The following is a 14,552-nucleotide window of genomic DNA, read 5'->3' as shown; positions in this document are numbered from 1 at the left end:
AAAATATGCACAAAATGCTATGCCTGTGCACAACCTATTGGAAATAGGTAGTATTTAATCACTAATCACGTACCACCACCAAAGGCATCAACACATACACATAGCACACATTGTTTAGCATTAAAATCACTACCAGTCTACCACCAAAAGCATTAACACACACCAAGCTTAATCGAGTTAGACAGGGCTATACTTATCTGTCAGTGTGAAGACCTGTTAACAAAATACTCATTGGATTAATATGAATTCATTTACGGTTTTCTGTTTTTACGTAATTCCTTTTCTTTGGGTGCTTTATTCTTTATTTTCAATTAATATGTTAGTCTCAATGTAACATACAATTGCTTCATAAACTGTACACTTTGAGAACAATAATGAATAGTACATAGCAGTAAACAAGCTGCTTACAAGCAGATGGGCTGACACACTAATGTCCTCACCTCGTGTTGTCCTTTGGAAAAGAGTAGACGGCCACTTCTTTGTTTGTTTTTGTATACTTTGTACAGTTAATGGCAGAACACTCTGTTCCTTTTGATCCAGAGGTTTTCTTGGTGTGGCCTGTATGGTGTAAATGATCCATGGAGCGATAATTTGGTGTAGACTAGGCTGCAGTGACGGAATGATGCGTCTTTAGCAACCTCCAGTTACACACAATCAAAATGGCTGCCGGCGCTCACCCAATTACAATGCAGCGCATAGGAAGTCGGCCCTCTCTATGGTTCTCTCTGTATAATACTAGAATAGTAAGAGCTGAACCTGGGAATGATATTTTTAGTGTCAGATCACATACGATGATTGGTGCGTTAAAAGTCTGACCGTAAAGAATAGAGACTGCACGATTTGAACAATATTCTAATTGTATCATAAAAATACAGAGAAAATGCTACAGTAGAGAAACCTAACTACAAGATATAAAAACAGTTTTTAACTAACTAATTAACGTAATTTTACTTTGATACTGGATCGTCTATCAATTTCTAAAATTCCTTGGATGGTAAATGAATGTATATTAAATGGAAAAATAACATCAATTTAGAATCAGATACTTTAAAACGACGTCTGGTATCACAAAAAACCAACATACAGTTGATTTGGTCTGAAATTACACTGATTCTTGAAAAACACTAGAGTCACGTAGGTACGTGTATGTTTTGCGGATAATAATAATAATAATAATAATAATAATAATAATAATAATAATAATAATAATAATAATAATAGAAGCAGCTGCGAGCAATCATACAATGCCCGTTATAACCAGACAGCGTAAGAGAACAGGCAAAAAAAAAAAAAACTAAATATAATGCATCGACAGCTTAAAGTGTATGAAGTAGTCTGAGATTTCTCTCTCTCTCTCTCTCTCTCTCTCTCTCTCTCTCTCTCTCTCTCTCTCTCTCTCTCTCTCATTGTCTTTGTTTTAAGTAGCTCTAAAACTTCTCAAAACTCTCACAATGTCTTTGTTTTTAACTCTTAATACAGTTTTCCCTTAAAATAATCTCTTTTATGGCTAGGCTAATTCATACCCGGACCCCCTTTCTCTCTGTCTCTGTCTGTCTCTTTCTAATAACCAAGTGTAAAGCAGCATCAAAGGATAATAACCAAGTGTAAAGCAGCATCAAAGGATAATAACCAAGTGTAAAGCAGCATCAAAGAACAAAAGCAGCATCAAAGCTAACAATAACTCTCTACAATGTCTACATTAACCAAGTGTAAAGCAGCATGACTAAAGCAGCATCCTTAATAACCAAGTGTAAAGCCATCTTTATTGTCTTTTTGTCAACTGCAGGCCTGTAAAGCAGCATTTAATACAGTTTTCCCTTAAAATAATCTCTTTTATGGCAGCATCAGTTAATAACTTTGCACACAAAGGATAATAAAGCGTAAAAAGCACCAAAAGGATAATAAAAGTATCTAATTCATACCCATCACCCCAGCATCAAAGGATTCTCTGGATAATAAACTGTCTGTCTCAAAGGATAATTTCTAATAATCCCAAGTGTAAAAAGCAGCATCAAAGCATCAATCAAAGGATAATAACCAAGTGTAAAGCAGCATCAAAGGATAATAACCAAGTGTAAAGCAGCATCAAAGGATAATAAACAAGTGTAAAGCAGCATCAAAGGATAATAACCAAGTGTAAAGCAGCATCAAAGGATAATAACCAAGTGTAAAGCAGCATCAAAGGATAATAAAGCAGCATCAAAGGATGAATTGTACGTGAGGATAATAAACAAGTGTAAAGCAGGCATGAATTAAATAAAAAAAAATTTCCTTTAAAAGATTCATAATATTAATCATATGAACAACAGATATAATAATAGCAATTGGAAAACAAATAATAGCTACATCGATGATAAATATTCTTACTTAATATAATTAAAGTTGTACAAAAAAGAGACAGGATCCTATAGAAAAATATACATTTACTTATCTACTTCATTTTACGACTTGAAAATTATTGTTCTTATTACTGTGGACTTTCATTCATTTTGTTATGACGTTAACATGTTAGTAGATATTAAATTAACCGAGGCAGTCCCAGCATACTACTCATAGTCCATTTTCATATGGTGATAATTCTTCAGCGATAAAGATCTGAAAGAGATTAATAGAAATACCAGCAGTACTCTCATACATACATATATCTGTCGTTTTCAGATACATTTTTTAGAGTTGGAATAGACCATCATAATAAACAAGTGTAAAGCACCATCTTAGCATCAAGTAATAACCAAGGGCAACATCAAAGGATTTTTATTGCTTATTAGGCTGAAATATATATGTAGAATCTACTGGTCACTTTTTACTAGATACATACAGTGTGTAATTGTAGCTACTGCGTATCCAAAAAGCAGAAGAAATTCAAATAAAGACGTTAGATAATAACCAAGGGCATCGTGGCTATAATAACAATTACATATGTATATGGTACAAAGTGACCAGTGTAAAGATCAAAGATAATAACATGTAAAGCAGCATTAATATTTCAGCATCAAAGGATAAAAGAAATAAAATCGATTGTCCAGGATAATAAAAGTGTAAAGCAGCATCAAAGGATAATAACCAAGGCATCAAAGATGGTGAGCATCAAAGGATAATAACCAAGTCTCATTCCAGCTCTAATAACCAAGTGTAAATCATATAATAACTGAAAACGACAGTTAATATGTAAAGCAGCATGCATGAGAAAGGCATCAAAGGATAATAACTTCAGCATCAAAGTGGTAGGTCGGAAACGTGAGCCCATCAAAGGATAATGTGATTATGTGGACCCAAAGGATAATAACGTTTCCCAAAGGATAATAACCAGACATCATCAATATCTTCAGCATTAATCGTGTAAAAAAGCACTTGGACCTAAAGCAGCATAAGGCTTTGTAGTGACAAGCGTATCAGCAAAAGGATAATAACCAAGTGTAAAGCAGCATCAAAGATAATTAAGAGGGCATCAAAGGATAATAACAAAAAAGCAGCATCAAAGGATAATAAAATTAAGCAGGGCATTAATGGCAGCATCACAATAATACATATATATATCAAAGGATAATATATATATATATATATATATATAAGTATATATAAACAAGTATATATATAAATATATATATATATAAATAAAAAAATATATATATTACATAAAACAACAGATATAATAATAGAATTAAAACAAATAATAGTCAGATATAAATAATATCTAATAATGGCAAAAGTGGTTAAAAAAATCAAGAGTTATACACACACATTACTGTGGACTTTCATTCATTTTGTTGTGACAACACACATATATATATTATATGTGTGTTCTTCAGCGATAAAGATCTGAAAGAGATTAATAGAAATACCAGTAACTCTGATCTTTTAGAGTTGAATAGACCCATCCACCATCTGTCAACCATTATTATTATATTAAGTATATCTAGTGGTCACTTTTACTAGATAATTTATCTTTTGTATAATACATAAAGTGATTAATGACTCAGAACTGAGAGAGAGAGAGAGAGAGAGAGAGAGAGAGAGAGAGAGAGAGAGAGAGAGACATCACAATATCTTCATATTTCGTGCACTTGGGCAGAAGAGGGCAACTAATAGTGACAAAGCGTATCCAAAAAGCGCGAAGAATTTGAATTATGTAAACTAATAGAATGGCCAGTAAACAACAAACCAGCAGAACTTACGAACTTTCTGTACGATACATTTGCCGGGCGCATCGAATTCTTACTTTTGAATAACAGGAATTTGTTTACCGCTCACAAAACCAGCAGAACTACAACTTTCCCATTTCAGTTACCATCACCATTACCTTCACCATTATCCAAACGCTAATTCATATAAAAAAGTAATAGATTATACCATTTTTCCTTGATTCCTTGATTATACTGAATGTACCGGTACTCAAATAATGATCATATCGACAATACTGTCTATAACGCTACCTTCAAACTGCAGCGTGGCACGCGAAAATCTTTCCTGTGTACTAAGAGGACACCGATCTTTCCGAAGGCTCATGTCCAGAAAATTTACGAAAGTTGTAGGACGCTGACTTTTGTGATGCAAATATCGTCGTCTGATACTGACTGACAAGTCTGAAGAAGGACGACGAGTCCTGGGGAAACTTGACGAAGTTTCCATAGAAGCTTCTTCTCACAAGCACGCACGGTAATGTCGACGAGACATAAAAATGCACTCTATACCCACTGGCGAAAATACTCAATACCCACGCGATAAATACTCATCACGTAAGTTCACTTGTGGACAGTAATCAGCATTATTTCTATGTCGAATTATATATTATAACGTCATATAATAACTTCATACATTTAGATATACATCTACATACGTGATCTCTCTTTAGAAGAGCAGGCAACATAATATAATGGATGATCTTTATTTTACTTTTATTTTGGCAATGATCCTTCCCATTACAAATCTTACTGTAAATGATTCCTTCTCTAATCCCTCATCAAGGTTATAAATCATAAATCTATTTTGTAGGTGATTTTAATCGACGCCAATATCTTCAAAGGACATCTAAATATTAAGACAGTTTCTTTTTTCAAAAATAGTAAAATTAACTATATCGATGCGTGAAAATTTTGACCGAATAAAGTAAATGTGTAATTAAACTATACTCATCATAATTCAGTTCATGAATTTTCTAAAACGTAGCAAACTGAGCGAAAAATATTCAGCTGCCTCATTGCCCAAGTAAAGAACCGAATTTCTATCTCATGAATTCATGGAAACCTCTTGACATTCATCGCATCTTTGATGGCAAAATAAAATAAAATAGAGATCGCCCTCGAGATATCTAAAATATGCAAAATGCAAAGGTGGAGTGAAGGCCGCAATGAATGAATCCAGAAAAGAATTCTGTAACCAGGTGATCCTCGTGACCTTCCACTCGGGGATTCTCGCACTAATTGGGAAACCAAATGGAACTTCCGCCTCTGACACTTTCAAACGGAATCTAAACAGAAGTGCAAGTTGTTTTCAGAAGTGCAAGTTGTTTTCTTTATAAGTTTCCCAAACGGCAAAACCAAGACATTCTGAGCTTCCCTTGGGATCAGATGTATCATCAAATAAGTGGTGATTTTTATGCAGGAGTTTTGGATATTTTTTTTATTTTTTAGATTTACTGATTTCAACGGTTAGTAGTTGACCTTATTAAACAAAATAAAGGTTATGCTTTACTTTAGTAATTCTTTTTATTTACTGGGGTAGTCAGCCTGTTTCCAAGTAAGCTTTTCCAACCAGTGTTACTACTTGGGTAATAATAATAATAATAATAATAATAATAATAATAATAATAATAATAATAATAATAATAATAATCCATAAAAATCTCATAATAGCACTAAAACGGTGTACATGCAAATATATATTGGAAATAGATATACTACCGAGACCATTCGAGAACCTGCATGAGTCTCGTCAATCTGACGAAAACACTAAAGCATTCTTGGAAGTAAAAAGTTTGGAAAAAATAAATAACAATTTAAAACGTTTTGTTGACAGAAGAAAACCATTTAGTTACGACCGGGTATCCTCTGTCAACAAGTTTTAAACTGTTATTTATTTTTCAAAACTTTTTACTTCCATGACAGCTTTAGTGCTTTAGTCAAATTGAGAAGAATCGAGCAGTTCTCGAAAGCTCTTGTTTGTATACCTATTTCTAATATATATTTACATTTACACCATTGTAAATTTATTCACCAATAATAATAATAATAATAATAATAATAATAATAATAATAATAATAATAATAATAATAATAATAATTATTATTATTATTATTATTATTATTATTATTATTATTATTATTATTATTATTATTATTATTATTATTATGCAAAATGGAGAAAGAATTTGGATCTACATAGAGGCAGAGGTAAAAAGGTTACATTATGGTGAAAGGAAAAATCTAGTAAAATGAGATGATTTGGTCCTGTGGGAAGAATAGAGAGAATAGGTTGGTTTTGGATGTGTTAAGAAAGAAGGAAGAGAGGGCATAAAAAAGGACAGATATTTAGTGTGAGTTATTGCAAAGGAAGGCCTCGATTATCCAGAGAAAGTAAGGATGTGCGCAAGAGGAAGGTGAATGGCACAGCGGGGTGAGTCTCCAATAAAAATTTATGAAAAGCTAATTTCTGGTATCTCTGCTTGGTTGTACAGAGTCCGGAGGTAACACCAGGCCACGTAGTCTCTTTCTCACTTTTCGCACTTACGAGCCGCATAATTCAAGGGATCTGCTGGTGTATGGCCAGCTTCATCCTAAAAGAAGAAGGGTAATCTTGTGAATGTTTTCTGCATAAGGATCACTTCACGATTCACTTGGTATATTTTTATTTTTCATTCGGTTTTACACACACACACACACACATATTTTATATATATATATATATATATATATATATATATATATATATATATATATATATATATATATATATATATATTCATTTAAAAATTTACAAAATGAATGCGAGAAAAATCACTGGCATTATTTGGCAAATTTCTTTGAGAAGTCCTTTTAAATAATTTTTTTTTTTGTATCAAACACCAAAAGGCTTTTGAAATGAAATACGAGTAGAGAGTTTTATCTTTTTTATTTTATTTTTGACATATATTATTCCAGGCATGCGATTTCCTTCAAATAAATAAGTTGGAGCCGAAAGGAATATATCGAACGAATATCCTTCCACAACAACTGTTCGTATATTGGTTATTTTTCGTCGAATTTCACGCAGGAACTGGACGGGATATATCTTTGCCGATTATAAAAATTCAATTTTCTCATGGCAATATTTTCGCTCTGAGAAAAGCGTTTCTGGATTTAAGTAGTTTTCACGGACTCATTACAAATGACCTCGTCTTTAAAAACTTATTCCACTATTTCACTTGTTAAAGAGAATTATTGCAAGTAGAAAACGTACAGATGAATTATAACGTACATTGGTTAGGTCGTATATCGACCTTTAGGCTCCTTCTGTTTTGCAAATAAAATGGACAATAATTTTGTGCAAAAGAATAATATGGTCAAATAAAAAATCCATAATCTATACATTCATTACAAAGACTTCCCTAAAGATACTACACCAACATTTCATTTCGTTGTAAGTATGTAATAAGACATCATTGGGATAGAGACAACCCAGCCATTTCCTTTCATAAAAGCCTTGAATAGTTCTTTATTCAGTTTCTATACACTCTATATTTACTTCCACGATCAATTTAAACAAGTTTTTTTGTATTCACATCCGCCACATTCTTTTTCTGTTACTCTTTCATCATGTTAAATAATCTCTGTCTTAAGTAAAACTGTTCATATCAGATTTGGCGTACCTGTTTTTGCCTCACTATTTAAAGAAAATATTTTTTCAGAATTTTCCAAGACAAATGTATTTTTTGGCTTCGTAATTCTTATAATTTATTCCATTGTTATTCTTTGAACAAACTACCACCAATTATATCGCAATGCCATTAGAAGTTATCCCTGTGACAGGAACATCAAATGTCCTAGTTAGTGGCCGATTTCCTCTCTTGTAATATCAACAGTACTTGGGGCCTTTTTGTTCCTAGATAATATTTTCAAACGGTTCTAACATTAGATGTTTCTCTCCAGTGATACTAATAAGCGTTACCAGTCTTCTTTTTTAAAATCTTCAGCTGAAAATCCTTATGGACAGTTAACAGACTATCAACCCGAAAGGGTTTCAAAGGGAAATAAACCTGCAGAGAGAGACACGTTACAGGGAAAGGTGATAAATAATTACACATGAAGGAATACAAAATAAGACCGATACACCTGACTTAAGGAGACGTCAGTACAAAACAGGAATGACTTTACTCATTGCTTAAACATTTGGAGGTCTTTATGTGTACTTTGCAAAATCGAAATTTTCTGGTTTGAGTTGTCTGGGCATTTTATAGTTGTTAATTCAACAAGCACTGTTACTTAGAATTCCTTGATATGATTAAATTATTTATACACCAACCTAATTTACCCTTGAATGTTTTGGAGGTTTTCAGAAGAATCGGCTCGTGTTTTATTAAGCGATTTGAGTTACTGGCTTCATTCGGTAGCTGCAATTTGATGTTCATTTAGGGGATGGTGCTGTTAACTTCTTTCAGTTTTAATCATATGTGTTATTTTCATCCTAGAGAGCACAACTGTTAAGCAAAAAATACTGATACAACATCATTTTCCTTGCTTTTGCTTTATATTCGTTGGTTATGAAAAACTTCAAGAAAAAAATGTATTTAAAAATTAATTCGTATCCGCTTTACTCGAGATCTAAATTTCTGCATCAAAAAATCTTTTCCCTCGCTTTACAAATCCATTAAATTCGGATGAGGAAATGGCTAAAGACCAGCAGTAAAATGTGTATTCTGTCAACAATAAATCAATTTACTGATAGGCGGTTTATATGATCGAAGATTATGGACCAATGAAAGTGCTCCCTATATGTGCACGGTAATTATCGGGCAAAAAATCTTACAAACATTAGATTACTGGAATACATGTTGCCCAGTTTATTTGCTATATACTACGATAAATACTTTACAGCAAGTTACGTTTCCTGCAATACGAAGCAATATCGAAGATCATGTGTTGCTATAAACAAAACATATCGATACAAACAGTGTGTGTCTGTGTGTTTCTGTGTGTGTGTGTGTGTTTTGCATAAACACAGTGTGCGTCTGTGTAATAATAATTTCTGTGTGAGTGTGTGTGTGTTTTGCGCATTTTCTAGTGACAATACGTTAAAAGAGGAAGAGTAAATACAGTCAATAAATAATTTTATAAACATATTAACGGGATTGTGATAATAATAATAATAATAATAATAATAATAATAATAATAATAATAATAATAATTATTATTATTATTATTATTATTATTATTATTATTATTATTATTATTATTAACCTTGGAAACCATTTGTAGTTCGCTTGTAGATCGCTATATGAAAATATGTTCAATAAGAGGCTGGTAGAGAATACACTCTCGTACCACTGCCAGCAGAGGTCCCATGGATACAAAAACATACAGATTTAGAAAAAAGACAAGACCGACCCAGGATGAGACAGGGTCACCTCCCAGAGGAAAACGCAGTACAAGTCAAGGGAAACAGAAACACCTGGTTAATTCCGGACGACAGACACAGGAGGAGAGGCAAGTTTTCATTTATGAGAAGGACTGCGCTTTGTAAGATTGATGCTTTACAAGGAAGCGTTTCTTGTTCTCACTTGTACACGAAGGATATTCATCGATTAAAAAAGTCATCTAGTGTTTTAAAGGTAATTCAGTCATAATTTTGTTCTTGAATCCAAGCTCTTATCTATATTCCGATCTTAAAATATCTACTTTCAAAAAAATAAATAAACGATTTACCACTGATTTCCGTTAATAATCCATAAATATCCACACAAACTCTGGAATTTCACCTGTGCTTTCTCAAGACAAGGTTATAAAAGATATTTCTCATTAAAAAATAAACATTAAACGACCGAATAATCAGCTTAATTTTAATTTGAAATGGGATACCGAAGCATTTGAAAACACCTATAAAATCAATCGTCATTTGTATTTCCATGCCCGTGCCCCAGCGGGGCAAAACTTGTTCTAAAATTTAAACGCATTCCGGAATAGTTTTAATGCCCGCCTTTCCATTTCATCCCCCCAACATAAAATTCTGAATACATTTTGCAAATTCCCTAAAATCTTTATTGGACTTTTTTTAAAGAGCTCGGTGGTAAATGTCGGGGAAAAAAGTGAAATGGATGAGCCGTGCGTACTACGTGTTATGAAACTGTTTGAGATTTCAATTAGCAAAATGGCTTTTAAAATAAATATCTGTAGGCATTTCCGATTCCATGCGATGAAAAAACAAATGATGTATGGGTATGCTCGGGATATAAGCAAATGTGATTACCGAAAACTAGCAAATGGACATTACTAATATTAAAAAATTTTCCTTCCTGTAAATAATAAACTATTCTTTCAGAAACTACGCAGGAAAGTTTGTTATTCACTTAAGGGCACATTAATTTTTTACGAGTAACATAAAAAAAAATATAAATAAATAAAACAATGCAATTTAGGCGTTAATTCAGTGTGTCAGTCAGTCCTTAGCGAAATGGTAAATAAAGCAATGGACATCAAATTACATCAGCGCTTAAATCCATATACTTAATTATGTGTCTGGTTATTGAGAAATTTTTAGCATTAACGCGAAAGAGGAGCATAACTATTTCCCTATTAGTAAATTTATCAAATGAGCCTTTTTGTGCCTGATATTATATTAGATAGTGACTTCATATATATATTATATATATATATATATATATATATATATATATATATATATATATATATATATATATATATATATATATATATATATATGACATTTTTATCACACCGTGATTTATATACGATCATGAAGCTACAAATATCGCTTAATATCAAATCCACGCTACCTCGGGAATATCCCCGATGGGGAATTATCACCGAAGGGGAATTTATAAGTGATAAATGGACGGGCACTGCCGAGTCTCGATCCCACGACACACAGATGCGCATCCAGCGAATCCAGTCGACGCTAACCACTGAGCTATCAAGAGAGGTATAAGTTAACACCGAGTCTGGTGTACTATATTTACCCGTCGAGAGCGGGGAAATTGTACTTAGCCTCGGCATTAACCCACCTCGACCATGATAGTTCATTGGTACGTTTGGAACACGCAGCTCTTTTTATGACATTTTTTATCACACCGTGATTTATATACGATCATGAAGCTACAAATATCGCAATATCAAATCCACGCTACCTCGGGAATATCCCCGATGGGAATTATCACCGAAGGGGAATTTATAAGTGATAAATGGACGGGCACTGCCGAGTCTCGATCCCACGACACACAGATGCGCATCCAGCGAATCCAGTCGACGCTAACCACTGAGCTATCAAGAGATGTATGTTAACACCGAGTCTGGTGTACTATATTTACCCGTCGAGAGCGGGAAATTGTACTTAGCCTCGGCATTAATCCCACCTCGACCATGATAGTTCATTGGTACGTTTGGAACACGCAGCTCTTTTTATGAAATTTTTATCACACCGTGATTTATATACGATCATGAAGCTACAAATATCGCTTAATATCAAATCCACGCTACCTCAGGAATATCCCCGATGGGGAATTATCACCGAAGGGAATTTATAAGTGATAAATGGACGGGCACTGCCGAGTCTCGATCCCACGACACACAGATCGCATCCAGCGAATCAGTCGACGCTAACCACTGAGCTATCAAGAGAGGTATAAGTTAACACCGAGTCTGGTGTACTATATTTACCCGTCGAGGCGGGGAAATTGTACTTAAAATCGGCATTAACCCACCTCGACCATGATAGTTCATTGGTACGTTTGGAACACGCAGCTCTTTTTATGACATTTTTATCACACCGTGATTTATATACGATCATGAAGCTACAAATATCGCTTAATATCAAATCCACGCTACCTCGGGAATATCCCCGATGGGGAATTATCACCGAAGGGGAATTTATAAGTGATAAATGGACGGGCACTGCCGAGTCTCGATCCCACGACACACAGATGCGCATCCAGCGAATCCAGTCGACGCTAACCACTGAGCTATCAAGAGAGGTATAAGTTAACACCGAGTCTGGTGTACTATATTTACCCGTCGAGAGCGGGAAATTGTACTTAGCCTCGGCATTAACCCACCTCGACCATGATAGTTCATTGGTACGTTGGAACACGCAGCTCTTTTTATGACATTTTTATCACACCGTGATTTATATACGATCATGAAGCTACAAATATCGCAATATCAAATCCACGCTACCTCGGGAATATCCCCGATGGGGAATTATCACCGAAGGGGGAATTTATAAGTGATAAATGGACGGGCACTGCCGAGTCTCGATCCCACGACACACAGATGCGCATCCAGCTGGATATTCAACTATTGCCTTTATCTTGCCTGCTTGCATGCGTAGTCCATCTTCACTAATTATATGACCTAAGTATTCCAAAGATTTCATTAAGAATTGACATTTCTTTAATTTGATTTTCAGTCCTGCTATTCTTAATCTTTCTAGGGCTATTTCTAAAGTTTTGAGGTGACTTTCTACATCTTTAATAAAAATGATAACGTCATCTAGGTAAACTGCATTATTTTCTATACCACCTAAAATTTGTAACATTAATCTAACAAAAGTTAAGGGAGCCGAAGTGAGTCCAAATGCCATGACTTCAAATTGTAAGTGTTCTTTATGAGAGCTGAAAGCTGTTTATGGTTTTGACTCTTCGTCCAATGGTACTTGCTAATATCCACTCAGCAAATCTAAGGATGAAAAGATTTTTGCACCTCCTAATTGAGCTAACATATCTTGAATTACTGGCATTGGCATTCTATCTGGGATGGTGTTGGAATTTAACTTTCTATAATCTATCACGTCTCCAATTTCCATCTGTCTTTGCAACAAGTAGCAATGGAGAATTATAGAGAGATTTGGAAGGAATGACTACCACATCTTTCTTCATTTCTTCTATCAAATTATCAACTATGGGTCTTTGGCTTATTGGTAATCTGTAATTAGGAATAAAGAATGTTTTTGCTCCATCATCTAACAAAATTCTATGTTTTAGGACATTTGTTCTGCCAAATTTATCTCCTTCTATAGCTATTACATCTCTGTATTTTTCTAGTACATGAATTAATTTATTTTTGTTTTCTGGGAAATCTGTTTTATTCATCTCTTTGTTTAATTCAGACTTTTGACCAGTTACAGAGAAAAATGCTTTTTCTTCTCGTGTTAGTAAAGGGTTGTTAATAGGTATTCCTATGCAAAAGACAATGCCTGCATATAGTGACAGTTTGTTATCTGAGTAGTTTGGACATAAACTTCACAACACAATTATTACCCTTCAGGTGGACCAATGAATTATCTATTCCAACAAAATCTGGCAGTTATTCATTTAATAATAGAACGTCTTTACCCCCTATCTCTTCTTTTCCCCTCAAAAGTATTTTTGTTAAAACACTTTGGATGCAACATTACTTGTCTATTAAGTATGAACTGTACTTTATTATCATCAGCAGTGCTCATATCGCTTCATCTTCTATATCTGCAAAGTAACAATGTTCTGTATTTTCACTAGTTTCATCAGATACTGCTATTACATTATTTATATCTGATTTATTTATTTTATTTAATAACAATTCTTCATTTAGTAATTTCCCTTCATTATTATAACTTATTACTACAATGCTATAGCTATCAGTATTTATATCTGTAAATTTATCAGTATAGGCGCCTTGCTTTTCGTTATATTCAGAATCTCGGTGATCACCATTATTTGTATCTGGGTCATTTCTTTCTTTGGAGTATATAGTTTCTTGATGTGCACATCTTTTTGATTCTCTACTCTGCAATTGTGGGAATTCCTCTTTTCTATCTTTTTCTATTTTATCTTGATTGTTTTCTTTATGGTAATGTCTTTTATGTGTGTCTTTCTCGCTTGCCGAAGCTGTCTCAGACAAATTGATCAGATTTGGGTGAAACTTTTCTTCTTCAAGCGTAAAGCATACGCCCCTTTGATTATCCTGTTTCAGGCTAATGCTTCCTTCTCTGCAGTCCAGGATGATTCCACATCTCTTCATTAGGTTAAATGAGAACAATACTTGTGCGGGGAAAAATCTGTCTTCTAGAACTAGAAAACTTTCAACAGAGTTATGTGACGAAATGTCTATTTCTAAGTTCACATTTCCTAAGTTTTAATCTGTTTACCCACTACTCCTTTTATCATTCTGCTTTGACCCTGAATTAGCGTTTCTTCAACGCCTAAGTATCTGGTTAAAGTGGTTTTATCTATTATGTTTACAGTGCTACCTGAATCCATGAGTACAGTACATACCTTTCCATTTATTGGAACTTTAATGATAGGTAAATCCTTTCTAGTTATTTCTTCTTCTCTCATGGAGAATACTACTTCTTTACTCTACAAATAGGA

Source organism: Macrobrachium rosenbergii, chromosome 7 (assembly GCF_040412425.1).
Source record: "Macrobrachium rosenbergii isolate ZJJX-2024 chromosome 7, ASM4041242v1, whole genome shotgun sequence".
Taxonomy (NCBI): Eukaryota; Metazoa; Arthropoda; class Malacostraca; order Decapoda; family Palaemonidae; genus Macrobrachium; species Macrobrachium rosenbergii.
The sequence above is the reverse complement of the archived record's forward strand: the minus strand, read 5'-3'. Positions refer to the sequence as shown.